Source organism: Somniosus microcephalus, chromosome 8, assembly GCF_052327205.1.
Source record: "Somniosus microcephalus isolate GS21.2 chromosome 8, FLI_Smic_1.0, whole genome shotgun sequence".
NCBI classification, from domain to species: Eukaryota; Metazoa; Chordata; class Chondrichthyes; order Squaliformes; family Somniosidae; genus Somniosus; species Somniosus microcephalus.
In genome coordinates, this window is record NC_140994.1 from 194,377,398 (window position 1) to 194,390,108 (window position 12,711).

The following is a 12,711-nucleotide window of genomic DNA, read 5'->3' on the forward strand; positions in this document are numbered from 1 at the left end:
GCAGTCATGACGACCTGCCTTGCCCTGCGGGGAGACGGTGGGCGAACTTCCCTATCCCCCCTGCGTTGCTCCATGCCGCTTGGTCTGGAAACTGGTTCATCCTCAGAGCCACCCCCCCTCCCCTCCAGGGGACTACTATCCCCAGTCTGCAGATGTCTCAGCTCCCCGGATTCTGCAACGGCTGGTCCGGATTCCTCCTGGTCCTCGCCTCCGGTGGCACTGGCAGCTTCAGCGCGTTGAGCCCGAGTTGGTGCTGCTTCATCTGAAAGTGGGAGGTGGAAGAGTGGCTTTAGCAAAAAGGACAGGTTTGCTGAAAGGCATGCCAGATTGCAGCATGGCTCTGACATGGCTGCACACTGAGGATGCATGCTGGCGGGGGGACCAAGTGGAAGGCAACAGGTGGAAAAGGTGAGAGTCTTACCCTCGCTGTCGGTAATGGGGTCGGCAGATGCAGTGGTCACTGGACCAGACAGACGTCCTCCAAGTGTCTGGTGCACTCTCTCCTCCAGATCCGTGAGAGTGACCACTTGTGCAGGTCCGCCACCGGTTCAACGCTGTTCTTTTCTAATCTGCGCCATCTTGGACTGCAGGGGAAAGAAGGGGAGGTTCTGTTACATGAGGCCTTGAGACCTCATCGCATGCCCCCCATTGTGCAAGAGCCCTTACATGAGGCCTTGAGACATCATCGCATGCCCCCTATTGTGCAAGAGCCCTTACATGAGGCCTTGAGACATCTGTCCATGTGTCTGCCCAGAAAGGGCCATGGGTGCATACTGACAGATGGCCAGTGGCGCATCATTGCAGCAGGGTGCCCGAAGTCAGCTGCAGATGGAGGGAAGCACAAGTTTGGTAAACCATCACTCACCCTAACGATCCGTGTGAGGTCGTTGAATTTCTTCCTGCAATGAACAGGGGTCCTGGTCGCCATGCTGCTGGAGTTGACCCTCACAGCAACCTCCCTCCAAGATCGTCGATAAGCCTTCTGATTTGGCCTCTTGCCATTATCCGGGTACAGGACCTGTCGACGGTGTTCAACTGCAGCCACCAAGTGGTCCAGAGCCTCAGTGCTGAAGCGCTCTGCTCTCTGCCTAACCTTCTCCATAATGAACAACTTTGTACCGCCAGACAAGGGCGAGCGCCGAATCTGAGGCCTTCAGGGCGTTGGGTGTTGAAGCTCAGTCTGACTGACCCACCCCTTTAAGAGCCGGCCGGCGCCTGCAGGTCTCGTGCTTTGCTGTAATTGAGTTCACCTGCGCTGCGCCCGTCCGCGTCGAAATTGAGTAGCGCCTGACCTTTTGCGCCTTAAGAGCACCGTGCAACGGCTGATTTAGCGCCTCAATCCCCTTTGGGGGCGATGCAACCCAATATCGCGCCAGGCGCGGATAGCTCGCGTCTGGCTATAAACTTAGCGCATCGCCAGTTCTAACGCCTCAAGCGGGGCTATACCCAATTTCTAGGCCAAAGTGTGCAGACAGTGTGGAAAAGTAGGACACATAGCACGAGTCTGCAGGTCGGGAAAGAAAACCAGCAATAAGAAACCTACCAAAGAAAAGTACAAGAAGGTACATAAGATGACGGAGAATAGTTCAGACGAACAAAAGAGTGATAACGACTCCGAAAGCAGGGAACTGAGTTGTCTGAAACTACATAATGTGATCACAACGGAGGATCACCGAACCATTTGGGTCACTCTCAAGATAGCAGGAGTCCAGGTAAAGATGGAATTGGACACAGGATCAGCCCTAACAGTCATAAACCGACGGGACTATGAGCGGCTATTCTCACACATACCCTTGAGAGACACAAAAATTATTTTGAAGACGTACACGGGGCAAAAAGTCTACCCCAGAGGAAAAATAAGGGTGACCGTTATATATAACGGTAAGGAAACACCAAAACTAGACCTGTATGTATTACAAGATGGAGGACCACCATTACTGGGACGTGAATGGATCCGGAAAATACAACTGGATTGGCATTCCATACAGGCACTGACTGTGGCTGACAAAAAGGATGACGACGTCACACCTGGGCGACTGTCAAAGATCCGAACTGACGTGAAAGAAGTGTTACAGCAAGGACTCGGAACACTAAAAGGCATGACAGCGACGATTAAAATTGAAGAAAACGCAAGCCCAAAATTTTTTAAGGCCAGACCTTATGCGATCCACCCAGCCGTCGAAGCAGAGCTGGAGAGTCTGGAATGTTCAGATGTACTGTCCAAGGTAGACTGGAGCGAGTGGGCTACACCCATCGTCCCTGTGATGAAAAAGTCGTTGAGCAGCACGCCTGGGGAACCAAGGAAGGTTCGCATCTGTGGGGACTTTAAGGTAACAGTGAACCCGGTCCTTCACACCGTACAATATCCACTTCCGCAGATTGAAGATATTTTCGTCTCGTTATCTGGAGGGAAACGCTTCACTAAGATTGACCTGGCCCAGGCGTATCTGCAAATGGAGGTAGAAGAAGCATCAAAAAAATACCTCACAATCAACACCCATAAATGTCTCAATACAACCGGCTGGTATTCGGGGTAGCATCAGCTCCGGCTATTTGGCAGAGGGCAATGGAACAAGTCCTGCAAGGGATCCCAGGGACCCAGTGTTATTTGGACGACATCCTGGTCACGGGCGAAAATGACAGTGATCACCTTGCCAACCTGGAGCAGGTGCTCACTAGATTGCAGGAATATGGGCTCCGAGCTAACCGCCCCAAATGTGAGTTTTTTAGAAAACAGATCTCGTATTGTGGCCACGTTATCGATAAAGAGGGGTTACATAAGTCCCCAGAGAAGATTGAGGCAGTAGTCAAGGCTCCAGCACCGGAAAATGTGTCACAACTGAGGTCGTTCCTCGGGCTGGTAAACTACTACCATAAGTTCTTGCCAAATTTGTCTACAATACTACACCCACTGAACACCCTACTGCAAACTGGGGTGCCATGGAAGTGGAGTGACGAATGTAGACGAGCTTTCCAGAAGAGCAAAACACTAATCACATCGAAAGAGGTATTGGCCCATTACAACCCAGCATTAGGGCGGGGCAGACACGATGGGCCGAAGGGCCTCTTTCTGTGCTGTAAAACTCTGACTCTATTACCAATTCGGTTGGCATGTGATGTGTCACCCTACGGCATTGGAGCGGTGCTGTCGCACAAATTCTCAGACGGCTCAGAGAGGCCAATAGCCTTTGCGTCACGATCACTAACCTCAGCCGAGCGTAACTACGCCCAGATTGACAGGGAGGCCCTCAGCCTAGTGTGGGGAGTGAAAAAGTTCAATCATTATCTGCACGGGCAGAAATTCACCTTGCTGACGGATCACCAGCCTCTTGTCTCCATTTTTAATCTGAAGAAGGGCGTTCCGGTGATGACTGCGCAACGACTACAAAGATGGTCACTTTTTCTAGGGGCGCACCACTATGAGATTGAATATAAGGGCACGAAACAGCATGGAAATGCTGATGGGCTATCACGCCTGCCACTGCCTACTGCGGAGGAAGCACCAGCAGTGGATCCTGTCGAAATAATCCATTCGACTATAGTTGAATACCTACCGGTAACTAACGCTTGTATCGAAAAGGAAACCCGAAATGACCCGACACTGTCTCGGATATATGATTTGACGGTGAAGGGATGGCCAGCACATGGCGACTCACTTTTGCCAGCATTCTCGACAAGGAGAGAACAGCTGTCAGTGTGCCGGGGGACCTTGATGTGTGGATCCCAAGTGGTAATTCCACCTAAGTTAAGGGATAGAGTGCTCAATGAGCTTCATGAGGGTCATCTGGGAGGGGTAAAAATGAAAAGCCTAGCCAGGGCTTATGTGTGGTGGCCGGGAATCGATAAACAAATCGAGGACCTGACCAAGAGCTGCTCAGGATGCCAGAAAGTCCAAAATGCACCACCATAGGCCCCTCTACACCCATGGGAGTGGCCCTCAGCTCCATGGCAACGGGTGCATATTGATTTTGCTGGTCCATTCATGGACTCAATGTTTTTAATAGCCGTGGATGCGCACTCAAAATGGCCTGAGGTCATCAAAATGTCCTCCACCACCACGGAGAAAACTATTGCAGTCCTACGGACCATTTTTGCCAGGAATGGCTTGCCAGAACAGATTTGCTCCGACAACGGACCACAGTTTGTGTCCGAAGAGTTCCGGAGGTTCTTGAAAAAGAATGGGGTAAGGCATTGCACATCCGCCCCGTATCATCCAGCCACAAATGGATTGGCTGAGAGGTTCGTACAAACCTTTAAGAAGGTAATAAAGGCTATGTACAATGACAACATTCCGCTGCAGCACAAGGTGGACAATTTCCTGTTCGCCTACCGGAATGCGACACATGCAGTCACCAACCAGGCCCCAGCCATGATGTTCTTTAACCGAAGGTTAAGATCTCGCCTGGATTTGCTCAGACCAAACGTACGAAGAGATGTTGAGAGTAAGCAATTCCAGCACATCCATGAGAAGCCAACAAGGAGCTTCAATGTAGGGCAACCAGTCTTGGCCCGCGACTACCGAACAGAAAAATGGCAGCCAGGAACGATATGCACACGGCAGGGCCCACTAATGTACACAGTGGACGTTGGGGAGAGCATCGTGAGACGCCATGCTGACCAAATCCTAGAGTCACAGGAACAAGTCAACCCCATGCCTCGCCCATACATACCTGGTGATGAACCCGACGTCCAGGTCGCATCTACCCCAGAAACAGTAGCATCGGAAGCTGATGAACCAACCGACGACGGGGCCAGAATCGCCTCCGCACCAAGAGCAAGACACTCGGGAAAGGCGCTATCCAGAAAGGATCAGGAAGCCTCCCCAAAGACTGAATATATAAATAGACTATTTTCAGCTAATGTTGCATGTTAAAAGTGTTAATTGTAATTAGTTTGATATTTAATTGTTAAATGAGTGTTATGGTACTGTTAATCTAAAAGGGGAGGAATTGTAATGTATATACCTTTTAAGTGGGGAACTATCTTTTACAGCTCATGTATACTGCAGTACCGGCAGTGACCACACCTGTATATAGCCGAGTAGTAATCTGTACAGATCAGTTCCACTGTGAGCCACGTTGAGTAAACACCTGTTGTACCGTTCTCCGCAGTCTGTGTCTTATTATACCCGGACAGAACAAATGGGGATCAAAGGAAAAATCCTTCAATGGCTGGAGCCATACCTATCACAAAGGAAGATGGCCATGGTTGTTAGTGGCCAATTATTGTAGTCCAAGAATATTCCTGGAAGCATTTGTAAGGGCAGCTATCACAGTCTAGCCATCTTCAGCTGCCTCATCAATAATCTCGATCATAAGGTCAGGAGTGGGGCTGTTTGCTGATGATTGTACAGTGTTCAACTCCATTCACAACTCCTCTGATAATGAAGCAGCACATGCCAGCCTACAGCAGGACCTGGATAGCATCAAGGCTTAGGCTGACAAGTGACAGGTAATGTTTGTGCGACATAAGAGGAAGATAGTGACCATATCCAACAAGAAAACGCCCAAGCATGTCCCATCGCTACGTCTCCAACATCAATGTCTTGGGGGGTCACCATTTGCCAGCTTAAGTGAACCATCTCAATACCTCAGACCCATTTACCACATACAAGGCTCAAATCAGGAGTACGGTGGAATACTCAACAATCACCTGCAACAATGCTCAAGAAGTTTGACACATCATTCAGGACAGAGTAGTCCACTTAATCAGTGCTCTGTCTCTGATATGAATATTCACCACCATCACATTATAGCAGCATTTATTCTTCTCTACAGGATGCACTGTAGCAACTCACCAAGTTTATTTAGTAAGTACCTCCCAACCTAACTTCTACCACCAAGAAGGACAAGAACAGCAAGATTATGGGAACACCATCACCTCCAAGTTTTCCCCTGCAGTTCAATCACCATCCTGACTTGGACATATATCGATGTTCCTTCATTGTCACCAGTATCACAATCCTGGAACTTCCTACCTAACACCATTGTGGGAGCACCTCTGCACAAGGAATGCAGCGGTTTAAGGAGACATCCAAACACCATTTTCTCAGGGCAACTAGGGATAGTCAATAAATGCTGCCTTCCCAATGTCACCTGCATCCCAAGAATAAATAAAGCCGGCTACAAGACATACCCTCTAACAGTGATTACACCGCTAATAACGTGTCATAGTGGTGTGCTGAAATGTATGCATGTGAGTGAGTGAATGATTCGGTGAATAAGGGAAAGAAAAATAGGAACAGGATAGTACTAGCTTTGAGCCTCGTGCAAGCTTCGAGCTTCACACAGACCCACTTCATCAGTATTCTCAGGCCGTAGGGCATTGAGGATGGCATGTTCAAACTGACTTGAAGATCTAAAATGAAGATTTGCTCCCTGTTGTCCTATATTCAGATGTTGGAAGTTTCAAGAGAGATCCCAGTGTCCACCCAGTATCTCATCTTGCATCTGAGTAAATATGCATATGCATCATTCAGGCAGTAGAAAGGTTGATTTGTGTGCTCGCATTTCCAAATGGTAATGTGACAACAGTTCCAGTTTGACGTGGCAGTAATAAATTGCAGTATGGACACATATATGAAGCTTGGAAAGAGCTGATTTAAGAACATAAGAAATAAGAGCAGGAGTAGGCCATACGGCCCCTCGAGCCTGCTCCACCATTCAATAAGACCATGGCTGATAATCTCCTCAACTCCACTTTCCTGCCCGATCTCCATATCCCTTGATTCCCCATGAGTCCAGAAATCTATCTATCTCAGCCTTGAATATACTCAAAGATTCAGCATCCACAGCCCTCTGGGGCAGAGAATTCCAAAGATTCACAACTCTCTAAGTGAAGAAATACCTCCTCATCTATGTCTTAAATGGCCTACCCCTTATCCTGAGACTATGCCCCCTAGCTCTAGACACTCCTGCCAGGGAAAACAACCTCTCCGTATCTACACTGTCAATCCCCTTCAGAATCTTGTATGTTTCACTGAGATCACCTCTCATTCTTCTAAACTCCAGAGAGTATAGGCCCATTCTACACAATCTCTCATCATAGGACAGTCCTCTCATCCCAGGAATCAGTCTAGTGATCCTTCGTTGCATTGCCTCCAAGGCAAGTATATCCTTCCTTAGATAAGGAGATCAAAACTGTGCACAGTACTCAGGTGTGGTCTCACCAAGGCCCTGTACAATTGTAGCAAGACTTCCTTACCAACCCCCTTGCAATTAAGGCCAACATGCCATTTGCCTTCCTAAATGCTTGCTGTACCTGCATGCTAGCTTTCTGTGTTTCTTGCACAAGGACACCCAAATCTCTCTCAACACCAACATTTAAAAGTTTCTCACCATTTAAAAAATATTCTGTTTTTCTATACTTCCTACCAAAGTGAATAACCGCACATTTCTCTACATTATACTCCATCTGCCACCTTACTGCCCACTCACTTAGTCTATCTATATCCCTTTGCAGACTCTTTGTGTTCTCACAGCTTACAGTCCCACCTAGCTTTGTATCGTCAGCAAACTTGGATACATTACACTTGGTCCCTTCATCTTGGTCATCAATATAGATTGTAAATAGCTGAGGCCCCAACACTGATCCTTGCGGCACCCCACTAGTTACAGTCTGCCAACCTGAAAAAGACCCGTTTATTCCTAATCTGTTATCTGTCCGTTAACCAATCCTCTATCCATGCTACTATATTACCCCCATCCCCACAAGCCCTTATCTTGTGTAATAACCTTTTATGTGGCTCCTTATCGAATGCCTTTTGGAAATCCAAATATACTACATCCACTGGCTCCCCTTTATCTACCCTGCTAGTTACATCCTCAAAAAACTCTAATAAATTTGTCAAACATGATTTCCCTTTCATAAAACCATGTTGACTCTGCCTAATCATGTTATGATTTTCTAAGTGCCCTGATACTACTTCCTTAACAATGGATTCCAGCATTTTCCCGATGACTGATGTCAGATATCCAGGCCAAAGCTTTCTGGATATCAGCATGGATATCTTGTAGGCTGCCTGCGAATTTCCTCTGAGGGCAGTGCTCAATGATGTGCTCCAGGGTCTGATTAGGAGCTCCACAGTTGCATGATGGGGATGCTTTAATCTTCCATCTATGGAGAAGGTGGCAGCATCTACCATGACCAGTTCTGAGGCGGTTGATGGTTGTCCACTGTTTGTGAGGAAGGTTTGATTGTTCAGGTTGTACTCTATAAGGAATCCATTCCGTATGTCATGGTTCTTCCAAGCATTTTGCCATCAGTCATCAAGGCATAGTTGGAACCTTTTTTTTATAACCTTAATAAAGTACCCTCACCTCTGCTTAGTAGTATAGGTAAATCTGCCTTTAATTTTGATTTGCACACAACAGTATTTAAATTAAGACTTGTCTTTTGAATTCAAGGGAGCCAAGTTGACGCTGACAAGGGGACTAACTTCTAGTTGTGTCTTCATTACCTTTAATGGTTAATTATGATGCTGCTTATAGTAATCTGGGATGTTATGATTAAGGTTATCCACCAGGTGGTGCTGTAGCCAATGCTGCTGCTAAGGTCAGAGGTTTGCTTCCTGTTAAGGTCAGAGGTTTGCTTCCTGTCAAGGTCAGCAAAGGCGCAATGCCTGGATGCAAGCCTGCCTGGTTGTTTCGCAGTCGTTTAATAAAGCACTCGTATTAATCCTAATACCTCGCTTCTTCGAGTCCTTGTCTCACTACATGGATTTATCACATTTGGCGATGAGGTAACTCTGAAAGGACCCTGAATAAAGAAGAAAAGTCTGCCAGGACGTTTAAACAACAAAATTACGAGCTACGGTTAGCTACCAGCTGGAAGAGAGCATGGCTGCCACGGTAGGAACGGTCTCCGCTTTTGATAGTCAAGTACAAACCTGGGAGGAATACTGTGAAGTGTTGGGTTATTTTTTTGAAGCAAATGAAATAAATGACGCCGGAAAAAGGAAAGCCATTCTGCTTAGTTCAGTGGGAAGCCAAACCTACAGTTTGATGAAGAATCTGCTCAGGCCTGAAAAGCCTGGAGACAAATCATTTGTTGAATTAGTGGCCTTGCTAAAAGAACATTTCAACCCTAAGCCTAGTGAGATTGTACAGCGGTTCAAGTTTAATTCAAGGAACAGGAAAGAGGAAGAGAGTGTAATGGACTATGTAGCGGTGTTGCGTAAATTAGCACAAGATTGCAATTATGGGAACAACCTGAAGGAAATGCTGAGAGATAGGCTAGTTTGTGGAATAATGGACGACCAAATGCAGCGCAGATTATTATCCGAGACTGGGCTTACTTATGAAAAAGCATTGGAACTTGCTCAAGCCATAGAGACAGCGAACCGAGATGTAAAAGAAATACAGGGTTCAGACAGGGCTAATGCTACGCAAGTTGCAGGTCAGGTTGTTGTGCACAAGTTGAACATGCGTCAGAAACCACAACGTGAGCATGTGAAGGCATGTTATAGATGCAAGGGCGATCACCTGGCGAGTGAATGCCGGTATCTGGAGGAAAAGTGCTACAAGTGTGGGAAACAAGGACACATAAAACAAGCTTGCAGGGCGAAATCACCTGTGGAGGAATCCAAACCAAAAGGGGGAGGACAGCAAAACCAAGGGAGAGAAGTGAAAAAACATGGAGCACACCACATCAGCGGGGAAGCTGAGGAAGAAGAGGACATGTTCATAATGTATAGCATGTTAGAGAACATTCCAAAAGTGGCTCCTATCACATTGCAACTGACAGTAAATGACTCTAAGGTGAACTTTGAAGTGGATACAGGGTGCGGCGTGACCATAATGAACAAGGCAGAGTACTCAAAATTGTGGAACCGTGCAAAAGTTCCAGAGTTAAAGCCTTGCTCCCTGCATCTTAAAACATATACAGGTGAACGAGTAGCGACATTAGGTACAGCTAATGTAACTGTGCAACACAGGGACACAGTGGAACAGCTACCTGTAGTTATAGTATCGGGTACCGGACCAAACCTGTTAGGTCGGGGCTGGATAAAAGAACTTAAATTAGACTGGGGAGCAGTACATCAAATAGATGCAGGCAAACAGTTGACTTTGCAAGAAGTGTTGAGTGAACATGAGAATGTGTTCAAGGAGGAACTTGGCACATTTAATGGCCCCCCAGCTAAGATTTATGTAGACAAGGAGGCACCGCCAAGGTTTTTTAAACAACGACCTGTGCCTTATGCCATGAAGCCAAAGGTAGAGGCTGAGCTTGACCGTCTAGTGAGAGAGAACATACTGGAACCAGTGAAATGTTCGGAATGGGCAGCTGCCATCGTACCTGTTTTAAAACCGGACAATTCGGTAAGACTCTGTGGAGACTATAAATTGACAGTCAATCGGGTGTCCAAACTAGAGCAGTATCCGATTCCCAAAACAGAGGTTCTCTTTGCAAACCTGGCTGGAGGAAAGAAATTCACAAAGTTGGATATGAGTCATGCCGACTTGCAGATTACACTGGATGACGAATCAAAGAAGTATGTCACCATAAATACACACAAGGGCTTGTTTACATATAACTGCTTACCGTTTGGTGTCTCATCTAGTCCAGCTATCTTCCAGAAGACAATCGAAGGTGTACTGCAAGGGATTCCACATGTTTCCATCTATCTGGATGACATTCTGGTGACGGGAAGAACCAACCAGGAGCATCTGAGCACTCTGAGAGAGGTACTACAGAGATTGGAGAGGGCAGGGTTCCAGCTCAAGAGGAGTAAGTGCACTTTCCTGGGGAATGAGGCAGTGTTCCTGGGACACAGAGTGGATGCCACCGGGCTCCATCCACTCAAGGAGAAGGTATAAGCACTGCAGGACGCCCCTGCTCCTACAAATGTGGCTGAGTTAAAAGCTTACCTGGGACTGCTGAACTATTATAACAGGTTTTTACCAAACTTGTCAACTGTGTTAGCACCTCTTCACAAACTACTGCGCAAGGAGACACAGTGGCAGTGGGGAGAGGAGCAGGGGGCTTAATTTGAACAGTCCAAGAAACTGATGCTGTCGTCAGATGTGCTGGTTCACTACAATGCAGAGAAAGACATCATTCTCTCTTGTGACGCTTCACTTTACAGGGTGGGGGCAGTTCTTTCACACTGCATGGAAGATGGAACTGAAAGACCAATAGGGTTTATGTCCCGAACTCTAACACCAGCGGAAAAAAAATATTCCCAGTTAGACAAAGATGGGTTAGCAGTAATGTTTGGGTTACTGAGGTTCCACAAGTACATATATGGCAGGAAGTTCACCATATGCACCGATCATAAACCTCTTCTCTCTCTTTTCAATGAAATGAAAGCAGTTCCACAGATGGTGTCACCCTGGATCCAGAGGTGGGCAGTGACGTTGAGGGCATATGAGTATGTCATCGTCTACAAGGCAGGCAAGTACCATGGGAACACAGATGCCTTGAGCCGTCTTCCACTGCCAGGCACACCTATCCGTGCAGCTCCAGAGGACAGAGTGTTGATGTTGGAGGACACTGACACGGCACTTGTGACTGCAGAGCAAGTAAGAACATGGACAGGTAAAGATCCAGTACTGTCTAGAGTTCGAGAATATGTGGTGAGGGGATGGCCACAGCATCCGGAAGGGGCTGACTTCACACCCTACAGTGTCAGGAAAACAGAGCTGAGTGTGCCGGATGGTTGCGTGTTGTGGGGAGCACGAGTGATTATTCCACAGCCAGCACGACAGTCTATCCTAGAGCAACTACATCAGTGTCATCCTGGGGTCTCGCGTATGAAAGCCTTGGCTAGGAGTTACTTGTGGTGGCCAAAGCTAGATGAGGAGATAGAAAATCTAGTCAAGACATGCAGCACTTGTCAGGAACACCGGAAGGCACCAGCAGCGGCTCCTCTCCACCCCTGGGAGTGGCCGGATAAACCATGGAGAAGATTGCACTTAGATTATGCGGGTCCATTCATGGGGAAGATGTTCCTCATAATCATTGATGCACATTCCAAATGGATGGATATTTATCCTGTAAATTCTGCTTCCGCCACTACTACTATAGACTGCCTGCGTCGGAGCTTCAGTAATCAAGAGCTACCGGAGATCGTGGTAAGTGACAATGCCACTTGTTTCGTGAGTACAGAGACAAAAGAGTTCTTGAGGAAAAATGGCATAGTGCAGGTGACCTCGGCTCCATATCATCCATCCTCAAATGGACTTGCAGAGAGAGCCGTACAAACATTTAAAGAGATGATGAAAAAAAGTGCAGAAGGGAGTTTAGCAGCCAAAGTGTCACGGGTTCTGTTCAGCTACAGAATAACACCTCAATCCACCACAGGACTCTCTCCTGCTGAGGTGTTATTAGGTCGTAGACTACGCTCCACTCTTGACCTTGTCCACCCAGACCTAAGAAGGAAAATGGAAAACAGACAAAACAAACAAAAAGAGAACCATGACAAAAGAACAAAGAGCCGAAGTTTTGGAGAAGGAGATGCGGTCCTTACCAGGAATTTCAGTTATGGACCTAAGTGGTTCCTGGTTTCATAGACTCAATGTCCGGTCCAGTATCATACAAGGTCATGTTGGGAGATGGCAGGGTAGTACGCAGACATGTAGATCAGATACTTACCAGACAAGGGGAAATTGAAATGAAGGTTCCAGATGCAATGGCTGAGGACAGGTTGGCCCCCAGTTATTCAAGTGCATCTGTGGTGACACCACCAGGGACAGCGACAATTCCACAGGA

At 47.2% G+C, this 12,711-nt stretch overlaps 1 protein-coding gene across 3 annotated transcripts in view; it reads left to right on the forward strand.

The window, feature by feature from the left end:
- Nucleotides 1-12,711, forward strand: part of LOC147113997 (receptor expression-enhancing protein 2-like) — a 185,954-nt gene that overhangs the window by 130,584 nt on the left and 42,659 nt on the right. The gene's annotated exons all lie outside the window — the stretch shown is intronic.